Source organism: Protopterus annectens, chromosome 7.part0 (genome assembly GCF_019279795.1).
Source record: "Protopterus annectens isolate FY-2018-M chromosome 7.part0, PAN1.0, whole genome shotgun sequence".
Classification (NCBI taxonomy): domain Eukaryota; kingdom Metazoa; phylum Chordata; order Ceratodontiformes; family Protopteridae; genus Protopterus; species Protopterus annectens.
Genome location: NC_056739.1, coordinates 56,728,868 through 56,740,939, shown reverse-complemented (window position 1 = coordinate 56,740,939; position 12,072 = coordinate 56,728,868). Strand labels below are relative to the sequence as shown.

The 12,072-nt window shown below is 34.5% G+C and overlaps 1 protein-coding gene across 2 annotated transcripts in view; it reads right to left on the bottom strand.

Annotated features, from left to right (window-relative positions):
- GRM4 (glutamate metabotropic receptor 4) overlaps window positions 1-12,072 on the bottom strand; it is a 3,082,936-nt gene that overhangs the window by 2,238,916 nt on the left and 831,948 nt on the right. The window lies entirely within an intron of this gene.

The following is a 12,072-nucleotide window of genomic DNA, read 5'->3' as shown; positions in this document are numbered from 1 at the left end:
CTGAGAGTCTACCAGATACCATCAGTGACCATTTGCCCACTTTCACTCCAAGACAGGATAACAGCCCCAACAAAACACTTACCTACAAGACGTTTGCAGCCCAACTGCCTTCAGTAAAAGCATATTTATTCAATAAAACTCTGAAGAAGGGTAATGGGCCCCCTGTAAGAACACCCTCACTTAATGATGCAGTCACCTTCTTTAACTCAGGCTTTACAAAGATACGTGATACACTAGCCCCTATCAGAATAAAAAGAATAAAATGTAACCCTGCTTTGTGCCTAAAAAAAGAAACAAAACATCTTATGCTATGAAGAGATTGGGCTTGGAAGTTATGGTGAGCAAAATGCAATCAGCTAGGGGCAAATACAGACAAATGAGAAACCTTACTAAATCCAAAATAAAATCCAACAAGCAATCCTCCAAAGATACCATGATTACCCTAAATTATTTTGGAAATCTATGAAGAAGCTACTAAAACCAGGTCAGACTATCACTCCACTTTCCATTACTGCCAGTGCATTAGAGTCTAGCACACCAGTTTAACCATCACTTCATCCAATCTATACTCAGTCTACAGAAAAACACCTCCACCACTCTGTCTTTTCCTACACTTCCAGAAAACCATGAGAACATGTTCTCCTTCCAACCCATTAACATCTCCACCAGAAAAAATACTCCTAAAATGAAAACATTCTACCTTAGCTGTAGATAACCTTCCAGAAGAATATCTTAGCATGGCAGTTGAATCAATATCATATCAACTGCTCTATAACAGAAAGTCAAATACTTAGACCTTGAAACACTTCATATATCATTCCCCTTCACAAAGGAGGTGCATCCCTAGAGATTTCTAACTGTCAGATCATGATAATACTCTTAACACTGGCTAAGATCCAGGAAAGGTGTGTTTGTTCTCAACTTTTGAACCATCTCTCTACTAACAATCTTATCACTAAGAGATGGCATGGCTTCAGACCTAAGCAAAGTACCAGTGCTGCTCTGCTTAGCTTTACAAATAAAATTAACAATGAAAGAAATAAAGGCGATGCTGTCTCCTCTGTCTTTCTTGACACTTTTCCACATCAAAAGCTTTTATTAGAACCTGACTCCATAAAACTCTCTCAACCTGTGCTATTCATGGTTCCACAACTACCTCTCTGGTAGACTCCAGGCAGTTAAGTGGCAACAACCCTACTTCTCTTTCCTCCCTGTTTCTGTTGGAGCACCACAAGGTTGCATCCTTGGTCCACTGCTTTTTAACATATGCACTAACTCACTTCATACTGCAACTGGAAATGCCTCTGTCATCCAATATGCTGATGACTCTGCACTCATTAGCTCAGCCCCTGCCCCCCCCCCATCTTCAAAACATCAACCAAGACTCCTTCATTTCTATAGAATTATGGCTAGCTGATTCCAAACTACCTCTTAACCTTAATAAAACTAAAGTTATACACAAGTAAACACACAATGGAACATAAACAGTCATTTTCCATTACCTCAAATAATAGCACCCAACTAGAAGTGATCTCTCAAACCAAACTTGTAGGAGTCATTATAGATGATAACCTAAACTTTGACCAGCACATCACATCTGTGATTAAAAAAGCATCAAAAACTTAAAACCTTATAGAGATCCAAGCATGACCTTAATAATAATACAAGAGGAAACATAGCCTCTACTACTTACTACCATCATCGCTTTATTCATCACCCAGACTGACTAACCCAAATGCTAATTTAAACATTAAATTATACACTCGCTATGATACAATTGCAAAATTTGCCTCCAATCTTTAATCTTACCCCCCCCATTGCCAACTCTTCACATATGAAATGGCTTCAGCTTCCAAACCAACTCATTTATTCACAGTCCATATACTTCTCTATCAACCTGAGAACTGTCCTGACCTTCATTTTCACTCCAGACCAAGACCCTCAAGATCAAGTAATCAATCTCTCCTTAATACCACTATATCCAAAATTACAGCAGGAGACTTGCTTTACTCTGGCTATATTGCACAAATCTAGAACACCTTTACTTTCCAACCTAGACTCATCCTCACTCTTCATAATTTCAAACCGAGCATTAAGAAACACCTTTTCAAAACTTAGTTATGTTCCTGTAATAATACAGACTATATATAAACTTAGTTATGTTCCTGTAATAATACAGATTATATATAAACTTAGTTATGTTCCTGTAATAATACAGACTATATATAAACTTAGTTATGTTCCTGTAATAATACAGATTATATATAAACTTTCCACTTCATTCATTCTCTTTTAAATCAAACACATCACTGCTTGCCTAGAACAGCAAGTCACCCTTTTCCTCTCAAACCTACTTTCTACTATAAAATACTTTGTTACAACCTTCAAAATTTTGGGTTTATATTATGTCCACAAAAGTTTAATGCAGCGAAATGCCCCCCCCCCCCCACCCATCCTGGTAATTATATATAGCAACTCCAAGATCACACTACAGTGAGGAAAGGTCAAATATTCTGATCTTCACTGTATTGCGATCTCACTATTAACAATTCACTGCACGGCATTTTTGATGTACATGCCATTCACTGCATTAAACTTTCATGGACATAATATAGACCCACAATTTTTACTTTCTTCTCTAATCTCTTCTTAATAACCTCACATGTCCACAGTGATTCTTCATTATATCCCATTTTTATGTATTCCTATGTATTTCTTTCTTCGACTACTTCTTGCAGAAACAATTACTTTTCACTTGATATTATATTTCAGTTATGATGCTGCATGTTTTAATAATGTTATGACTAAAAACTATGTAATCACATACTGTTGTATTTCTATTACATGGCAGCTTTTTTATGTACTGTGTCTCAACATATTTATGTAATTGTAATTAAATGTGGAGATTTTTTTCCCCAGACCTCCACTAAAAAGAGGTATACCAGTAATCCCATTTGGACTTTCCCAGTAAGCAAATGCAAATAAATAAATAAAATACATCCTGGTGACAACATAAACTATGAAATCACATTCATGAAAGAGTTGGTAATGTAGTCCTCATATATTCAGTCCTGCCAGGTAATCAAGCTAGATCAGAATTAAAATACATTTACAATATTTTCAAGTAACTACATCAAGAAAACCTATGACTGTATTTACTAATTCCCCTTAACTCATCGTAGATATCAAATCCACTAGACTACTGTCCATAACATCCTCTATAACCACAGCAAACTATGTTCTGTAAATCAACACCTAATATTCACGCATAAATCTTAGAATTCTAATAGTGACTGTGTAGCCATTGCTATAGTAACACCAAATATAAGAAAAAAAATAATTCTACCTGTAATTTAAAACTACAGCAGAAACACATCTAACAATAAAATGGTCCTATCATTGTACTAACCTGCCACTGTCATTCTTCTCCAATCAAATATAAGAAAAAATGTATAACTTTTATTGCTGTTATCACATTGACATAGTTCTTGAGTGAATGTGCAACTGTTTGTTTACAACACGTTTACAACATGCACGTACCTAAACGGTTGCCTATCTGCAAAAATAACATTTGTAATAGTGACTATATGGCTACATTCTCTGTAGTGGATACTACTGAATTACTGCATTTACTATCTTACATTGTAACAATTCCTACAATTACTCTCTTACATTGTAGCTGTAATATTATAAGAAAACAGATACATCAACATGTTGAAAATGTGTGTATATGCAGTTAAAACATGGATTAGTAACAATAATAATTTAGTTGATTTACTAGTAAAAGCAGATGATAAGTCATCACTCTTCACTCATTATTCTTATGCATATGGGACCTAAACTAAAACTGATAGAATTTACTGTCCTATAGATTTACTTAATAAAGTGAATTATTTTAAAACTATTCCTTGTCCTGTGCCTACTCATAATGCGCTAATTATTAATATTGGAATGGGTATAAGGAAATTTCAGATTATTTACAGAATTCCAATATATATGATGAAATTAAAACCGTTTAAGAATTACCTTAAGGAACAAATTGAGATTTTTTTTTATCCTTGAATGATAATGGTCAGTTTAGTAAAGCCATACTATGGGACTCCTTATAAATGTTTATTAAAGATGGAATGGGAATATGGGCTAGTAATAAAACGAAAGAATGAGGTAAAGAGTTGTTAGAAATACAAGATGAAGAACACAAAGTGAGGTCTGAACAACAAACAAAGAAATTAGACAATACTGAAGTCATTAAAAATTTAATGACAGCAAATCAAACAGTTTTAACACACAAAGTGGAGATAGCTTTAGAAAAAATAAAATTGCATACTTATGTGATGACGTCAAAAAATATACGTAGATTAGCCAATTGAATCTAGGTGTTAAGAAAAAAGGCAGAAATCCATATTATCCCAAATCCTCACACTAATACGCTTACTTCAGATTTAAAGGAAATGATTAATATTTAAAAAAAAATCCATGAGGATCTCAATAAAAAAAAAAATAATAATCCTGATGATTACAAAATTGACAATTATTTAAAGAAAAATGTTACTGGTAAACTAAATGACCAACAAATATCTCAGTTGAATAAGCCTATTACCCGATAGAAGTTAAAGAAGCTTTAAAAAAAGTTAAAAATGGTAAAACTCCAGGGTTAAATTGTTTAAGTATGGAATTATATACTCTGTTTCTATTAAATATTTTAGAATTACTGAGTTTCATGATAATTGAGGGAGGCAACATAATTCCTTCTTCATGGAAATTTTCTGTAACCTCACCTCTAACTAAACAAAGAAAGAAAAACAAGTTAGTCTCCTCATATAGACCTATTTCATTATTACATATAGATTATAAAATATTTATTTTTAGCCAAAAGATTAAGAGATATAGTAGATTAATAAAGCTCAAACAGGATTTATGGTCAATCGATTAATGTATGATAATATAAAAAGACTATTAACTATGTTTGAATCAGCAAAAGGAATGAACAAGAAATTCACCCTAATTTGTTTAGCTATTGAGAGAGCTTTTGATTCTTTAGATTGTAACAACTTGTTTAAAACTTTAGGACTTGTATAGAGACTCCAACACATATGTTAAAATTAGATCTTACATTTCTCAAGGATTCACTTTAAACAAAGGTACAAAACTAAGGGTGTCCCTTGTAACCCTTTATTATTTGCATTATCAAACCCTTAGCTAATAGTATATGCAATTGAAAAATTAATGAGTTCTCAATTAAGAGAGAGTCAATCTAAAATTCAACTTTTTGCAGATGACATTTTACTAGCTGTAGGAGATTTAAAATATTTAATTGAAGAAATAGCTGAGGAACTTGAAAAGTTTCAAAAAGTATCACTGCTGAAATTTAATAGCAATAAAACTGAAACTTTAGTGTTAAATCAATTACTAGATAGTAAGTTTAAAGATAAATATAATTAGGAAGGAAAAGAATTAAAATATTTAGGAATAAAAATCTATCTAGATGCGAATAAGATTGTTAATAATAATTTTGAAAACGTAAATGAAGTATGACTTTATATAAAAAAATATGAAATAAATGTTTTTTCTTTACTTTTGAGGACAGATTAGTGTGTATTAAAATGATTATATTACCCAAGATTATATATATATAAAATACAGATAGATAGATATTGCATGCAATAGCTTTAATACCTGATAAAAAAACTTTTAAAGAAAATGGAAAAGATGTTAACTTCATTCTTATAGTATCCTAAAAAGCTGAAAATTGCTTGTAAGATTATGGGCGTATGGTGGTATTAGCTTCCCAGATATATAATCTTATTCTATTGCTGCAAATTTTAACTCTATTATACTCTGGATAGACTAAACCTGCACTAGTCAATGGAAAATCACCCAGTAGTAGATTATACAAAATTCTTATAAGTTTATTAAACGTGATATATTAGAAATACATAAGAATACTTTCATCTGGCTAACAAAATTTACCTTAGAAGGAAATTAATTTCAATCTCGAGACTCTGCATATATGAGATCAATTCTTAAAAGAGTTAATAAATATATCTTTAAAACTCCATTGCTATCAAAATGGAAAATGTTGTGTTTTCCTAGTCCACATACTTCTAGATTTAAGGAACGTATCATCATAGAACTCATAAACAAAGACATGGGTAACCTCCAAACTCTGGATCCCACCCAGTTCGGATTTGTGAAAGGCAGATCATGAACCTGATCAGCTTCTTTGAGGCAGTCACCAAAGTCGTGGATGAGGGTAAGGTGGTTCACACAGCCTATCTTGACCTTGCCAAGGCTTTCAACACCACCCCCCATTCTGGAATTATAGCTGAACTCACTAAACTAGGTATAAATCCCTACGTCACAAGATGGGTTGCCAACTGGCTCACTGACAGAACCCACACTGTAAAAGTTGCAGACTCCAAAACTGACCTCAAAGCAGTAACAAGTGGAGTACCACAGAGTTCCATCCTGGGACCTCTCCTGTTTGGTATCTACTTCTCTGAAGTACAGACTAACACAGAAAGCCTCTGGCTAATGAAGTTCGCAGATGACTGCAAACTAGGAGCCATAGTCAAGTCCCCAAATGATGTGGATATCCTACAGAAGGGCCTCACTGAGACAGATACCTGGTGTCAGAGCCATGGCCTCAAGCGCAATGCCAAAAAGTGCAGTGTCATCCCCTTTGGTAAAAACTGTACCCATGAACTACCACATAGGCAGCAATCTACTTAACACCGAATATGTGATAAGAGATCTTGGGACCCAGGTGGACAGTAGTCTCTCCTTTGATAGTCACATCGCCACAGTAGTCAGGAAGTCCTTCTACATGGCACACCTCATTATAAAAGGGTCCTCATCCAGGAAAAAAGAGGTCATTGTTCCCCTCTACTCGACACTCATTAGACCCATTATAGAGTACAACGCCCCTTTTGGAATGTACCTCACAAGACATCTGCAGCAGCTGGAAAGGCCACAGAAGTACCTCACAAAGAGGATTACTGGACTCAAACAAATGCCCTACACTGACCACCTTAAAAAACTCCAGCTTTACTCCGTAGCATATCGCCTACTCCAAGGTGATCTCTGCCTAACATATAAAACTATGTCAAACCCAGAGCTGTTGGACATGCTACACTTAAATAAATCCCAATTCCTCTGAGCTACATGCTCTAGGGACATAAATCTTGTCACCACAATAAACAGGACACACTGGAGGGATAGATTCCTGTCCCAGAGACTTCCTATACTCTGGAACAAGCTACCCATCTATGTCAAGCAAAGTTCTTCATTAGCTCTCTTCAAGAAAAATCTTGATGAGTGGATGGGAAATAGGAAATATACCCCGAGGATCACTTCTGTGTCTCTGCTCGACAGTGGCACAGGAAAATAACTTTCTTGGGCGGCGTAAGCCATGGAACCTTGCTGGCTAGGCTTACGTAGGTCCTTGGGACGATAGCCTAGTACCTACCTATAAACCTAGGAACCTAGGAATTTATTAAAAAGGAATGGATTAGTATTGTAGTCTAATTGCTTTGAAAAAGGAAAAGATAAGTCCACACAATATTTAATGAAAGAATATAAGTTGGATAAATCTGCTAACCAGTTAATATTATCCATCAGTTAGAAATTAATTAAATTTGGTGATAATATGAGTGAAGAAAAACAGAACATTATTCCCCCGTTATATGAATATATGAATGCTGTTATCGAGGGTCAATTGACATACAAAGGAAGCTTGTCCAACATATATAAGTTAATTATAAATAATGATAATTTCAATGCAAACATTCTGGAACTTTTTACATAGTGGTGGATTGAAAGACTCAACAGATGGTAAGAATAAAGTTTTGATACTTTAGACAGTTAGTCAAACTTCAAGTTTATACTGGAAAGTTTTATTTGGAAATATATACACAGAATGTTTGTTACTCCATATAAAATGCCTTAAGTTTAGTAAAATTACTTTTTCAGTTTGGTGGAGATGTAGTAAAGATGTAAAAGCTGACTGGTCACACATGTTTATGGATTAGAAGAAATTAAATGTGTATTGGGAAGAGATAAATATGTTTATTAAGGGGTTACGGCCTGATAATTGTTCTTTAACCAGACCATTAATACTACCTATGAACCTATGAATAATGAATGTTCTACTTCCTTATCTGTAAAAGGCAAATAGCAAAAACGCTTTTGGGCTCTCTTGGCTGTTGCAAGAAAAGTTATTGCAAAAAACTGAAAATAAAACTTAGTTTCTACATTCAATGAATTTTTAAATTTAACAATAATACTATGTAAAATTTAAAAAGAAATGATCATAATAAGATATATAAATTATAGTAAGACCTTTAGCTGTTGGATAACCTTGAAATGTTGCTATTGAATTATAAAGACTCTTAATGTGTAAATTATATCAGATTATCTTTTTTTTTCCAAAATATTTTATTGTTTGCCATGAAAAGTAAAAGACAACAAATGACAAACAGTATTCTCGTTCTAAGGTATTAGATTATCTTGATGATTCAATGTATTCCTGTCATTGTATAACTATATGTGAAATTGAATTCCTTCCTGTGTGTGTGTGTGTGTGTGTGTGTGTGTGTGTGTGTGTGTGTGTGTATATATATATATATATATATAAGGATGTGTGTGTATATATATATATATATATATATATATATATATATATATACAGTAAATATATTAAATTAATAAAAATTTTCTTAAAAAAAACAAGCCGACTGATCTTCAAAACACTTAATAACCTATTTTTATCTAAAAAGGTGCTTCCCATGTCTATAAAACATGAAGACTGCAAAAAGAATGGAACTGTTAAAGTCAAGCTCAGAATACTGGAAAGCAGATTCGTGGCTGCTTAAAAATGTAGTTTGGTAGTGTTAATACTGATTAGCAATAGTGTGTGTGTGTGTGTGTGTGTGTGTGTGTGTGTGTGTGTGTGTGTTTGCGTACACCTGTGTGGTCCATGTGAGATCAATAATTGTGTGCACTTACACTGCAAGGTGATGATTGCCCCTTACATTGTTGTATGATTGCAGTTGATATATATAAGAGGGTGGGGGGGGGGGTACGAGGGATTGTCCATACATAAAGTATTTGTGTTTTGGCATTGTAAGAACTGGGTCCGATATGTTGCAAAAAAGATATTCTGTTTTCCGTGAAATTAGTTTATAATCTGCTTATTATTAGGCATGTACTTACTTCTTTCTAAAAACATATATAATGTGGAACGTATGTCACCCCACACTGAAAAGAGAGTGACCCCTGTTACACTTTCCATAAACAAAGACAAGCAAGCAAGGAAATAAATAAATAAAATTATGAATGAATAAAAATGCAAGCTTAAATATACAGCAAAACCAGTACATGGCAATTAGAGCTGTATAATCAATTAGGAGTATTGATTTAACTTCAGGCAGAAATACAGACTAAATCTGTCATTTAATCATGAGTTTGAATATGCTCAAAGACTGAGTTGCAAATCAGATTCTTATCTCAGAAGCAGAGTTTCTAAATTCCCTCTTTCAAAGTCTGGAAATTCTCTCCTTTAATACATAAAACTGTCACTTGCAGAATTTGAAATGTAAATTTATATATTTCATTTTCATATAACATAATGCCTGGCTAAAATATATTTTTCTTTGCCTAGCTGTTTATCTCTGTTATGATCTGTAGCACATTTCCTGAAAATGCCAGCTTTGCCTTCAAAAAATAGATTACAACAATATAATGTCAATTATATAATAAAGGTTAATTAGTATGCAAAAATGCTTGTTGTTTGGAGAAGCCACTCGGTGTGTTCATTGTAATTGTGTATTGTCAGTAGAGACAAGTCCCAGCATATGTGCAGTAGTAGCATTTAAAAAAATCACCAGTACTGAAGAAATGCCCATAATCTATATTACAGGGTTTATTTTTATGTATACAACAGCCAAAGGGAAACAAATGAGGAAAAAAACTAGCAAAATAAGCAAGCGTGACCACTACAAAGACAGCCATATTAAAAACAATACTTAATGAACAGAATAAAATTAAGAGACATTATTAGCTTATGAAAGGTATTTCATATGCCTTATAAGAAAAAAAGTCTGTTCAGGTAGGAAGATGTAGTTACATAATATTAGTTCATGTTAATCCTCAGTGCTGTGAGCACCCATATATTGACTTCCCTGGATATGCCAACTATGCCTAGAAGGTACCTCTCCAGATTCTAGACTACCAGAATTAAAAAAAAAAAAAAAAAAAGAAACACAGACTCCACCCAGAAGGTAATTCCCTGGACTCTGCAGCCACCAAATAAAAACAGAAAAGTAAGACTCAGCACAAAAGGCACAAGTGGAAACACCTGAGTAATTAAAAAAAGCACACAGAAACTGTACTATGCAAGCAGGTTTAGCACATGAGTAGTACCAGAGTACCAAGAAGTGGCAGAAGAGAACTATAGCCCATTTTTACAATGACATTATTTACAAAATGTAAAGCTTTTTTTCTTAAATATTTTCATTGTATAACAGCAATAATCAACTCCTGTGTTTTGATAATGCAAGACTTAGCCATTGTCATCTTCACCCTCCTGCTCAAACCATGCCAACAATGGGTAAATCCTTCATTACTCACATCTAGTCATGGATTTTTGCTAAAATACACTACACCATTTGTAGGTCACTCAACCATGAATAACTTTTTTTTTAAATTTTTTGCATCCCCTAGTGGCCATCTAACTGGTCTCTACTAATACATTCATATGTTCTCTGACAAGCTGAGAGGTGATTATGGCACACTGATCATTCGGGCAGCCACCTGGGTATTTTTTTTATATATACTTACCATTCCAACCACTCACCCACTATACATGCCCATAAATTCCAAAGGATTTAACAATGTGTGCAACGGGTCTTAGCAAGGGTTTGTCATCTTATCCCCTAGGAAGGCCCTGCCCCTTCTTTCAGGCAAGCAACTCTATGTGATCTCCATTTCCATCTGTGAGCACTGCAGAAAGTATATGCATCCCTTGCACATCTCAACTTCACCTTGACAGGGGCAAGCAGGTATTGCCTCATCTACCCTCTCCCTTCCATTTTCAACCCCTTCCGCACCAGGGCAGCTATTCAAACCAAGGATGTCTAAGCCATAGTATGGGTTTCAGGTCTTTGTGCTGCCACAGAGTTGGTGAACATTAATTTTAATACAGAAAGCATGAATAAATTAGTTTAATTTCACATTGTTGACACTGACTACTTTTAAATGGTCCTCTAACAGACTGTATTGTTCTTAACTTTAGGAGTCTAGTGCATAGATAAGCAAAGCTAGTCGCTAATATATTAGCTCTTCTAATTGGTAACTTAGGTGACACAAACTCATAGTTAAAATGTCCCATTATTGTTATATAGTGTTTTTGTTGAGATAAATACGAGACATATATGCAGGCAGCAATGAATCTAACAGATTGCATATAAAGAAAACATTCTGAAATATGCAGTAGAGTCTCTCTATCCATCAAATCTGCTGCGTGATATGTTTGTGTATCCAAACTATTGCATTTCTTTATTTTAGCTTTCTTTCCAAACATCTTATTTTTTAACAAATCTTTACTTTTATAGTTCAAGTAATCCAAGTATTTGAACAGAGCAAATAAAATATTTTTGAAATAGGTAATGTAAATTACTCCTATTACACTGTGCTATATGTGGCTTAGAGTCACTTTCAGAACAAATCCCAAGCACACCTGTGGTTAGACACCAGGAAATAGAAACAACATAAAATGCAGCTGCTGTCAGTCTGACCCCCCCCCCCCCCCCGGCCCAACCAAGCCATAGTCGATATCTCTAGGGTCAAAGGGCCCTGGCTAATTAATTCTCAAAGAAGTGCTGGGACAGAATGCAGCAGTAGTGTCATTACCAAGGAGGAGGATTAACAAATTCCAACACATGTGAGAGATGCAACCATATAGCCAAACTGGAGGCTAAGCTCTCTCAACTCATTGCTGGCGTAACCAGTCAGGAGGAGAAGGAAACTACACTCACTACAATTCCAGTCTCACATAGACCTACCACGACAGCA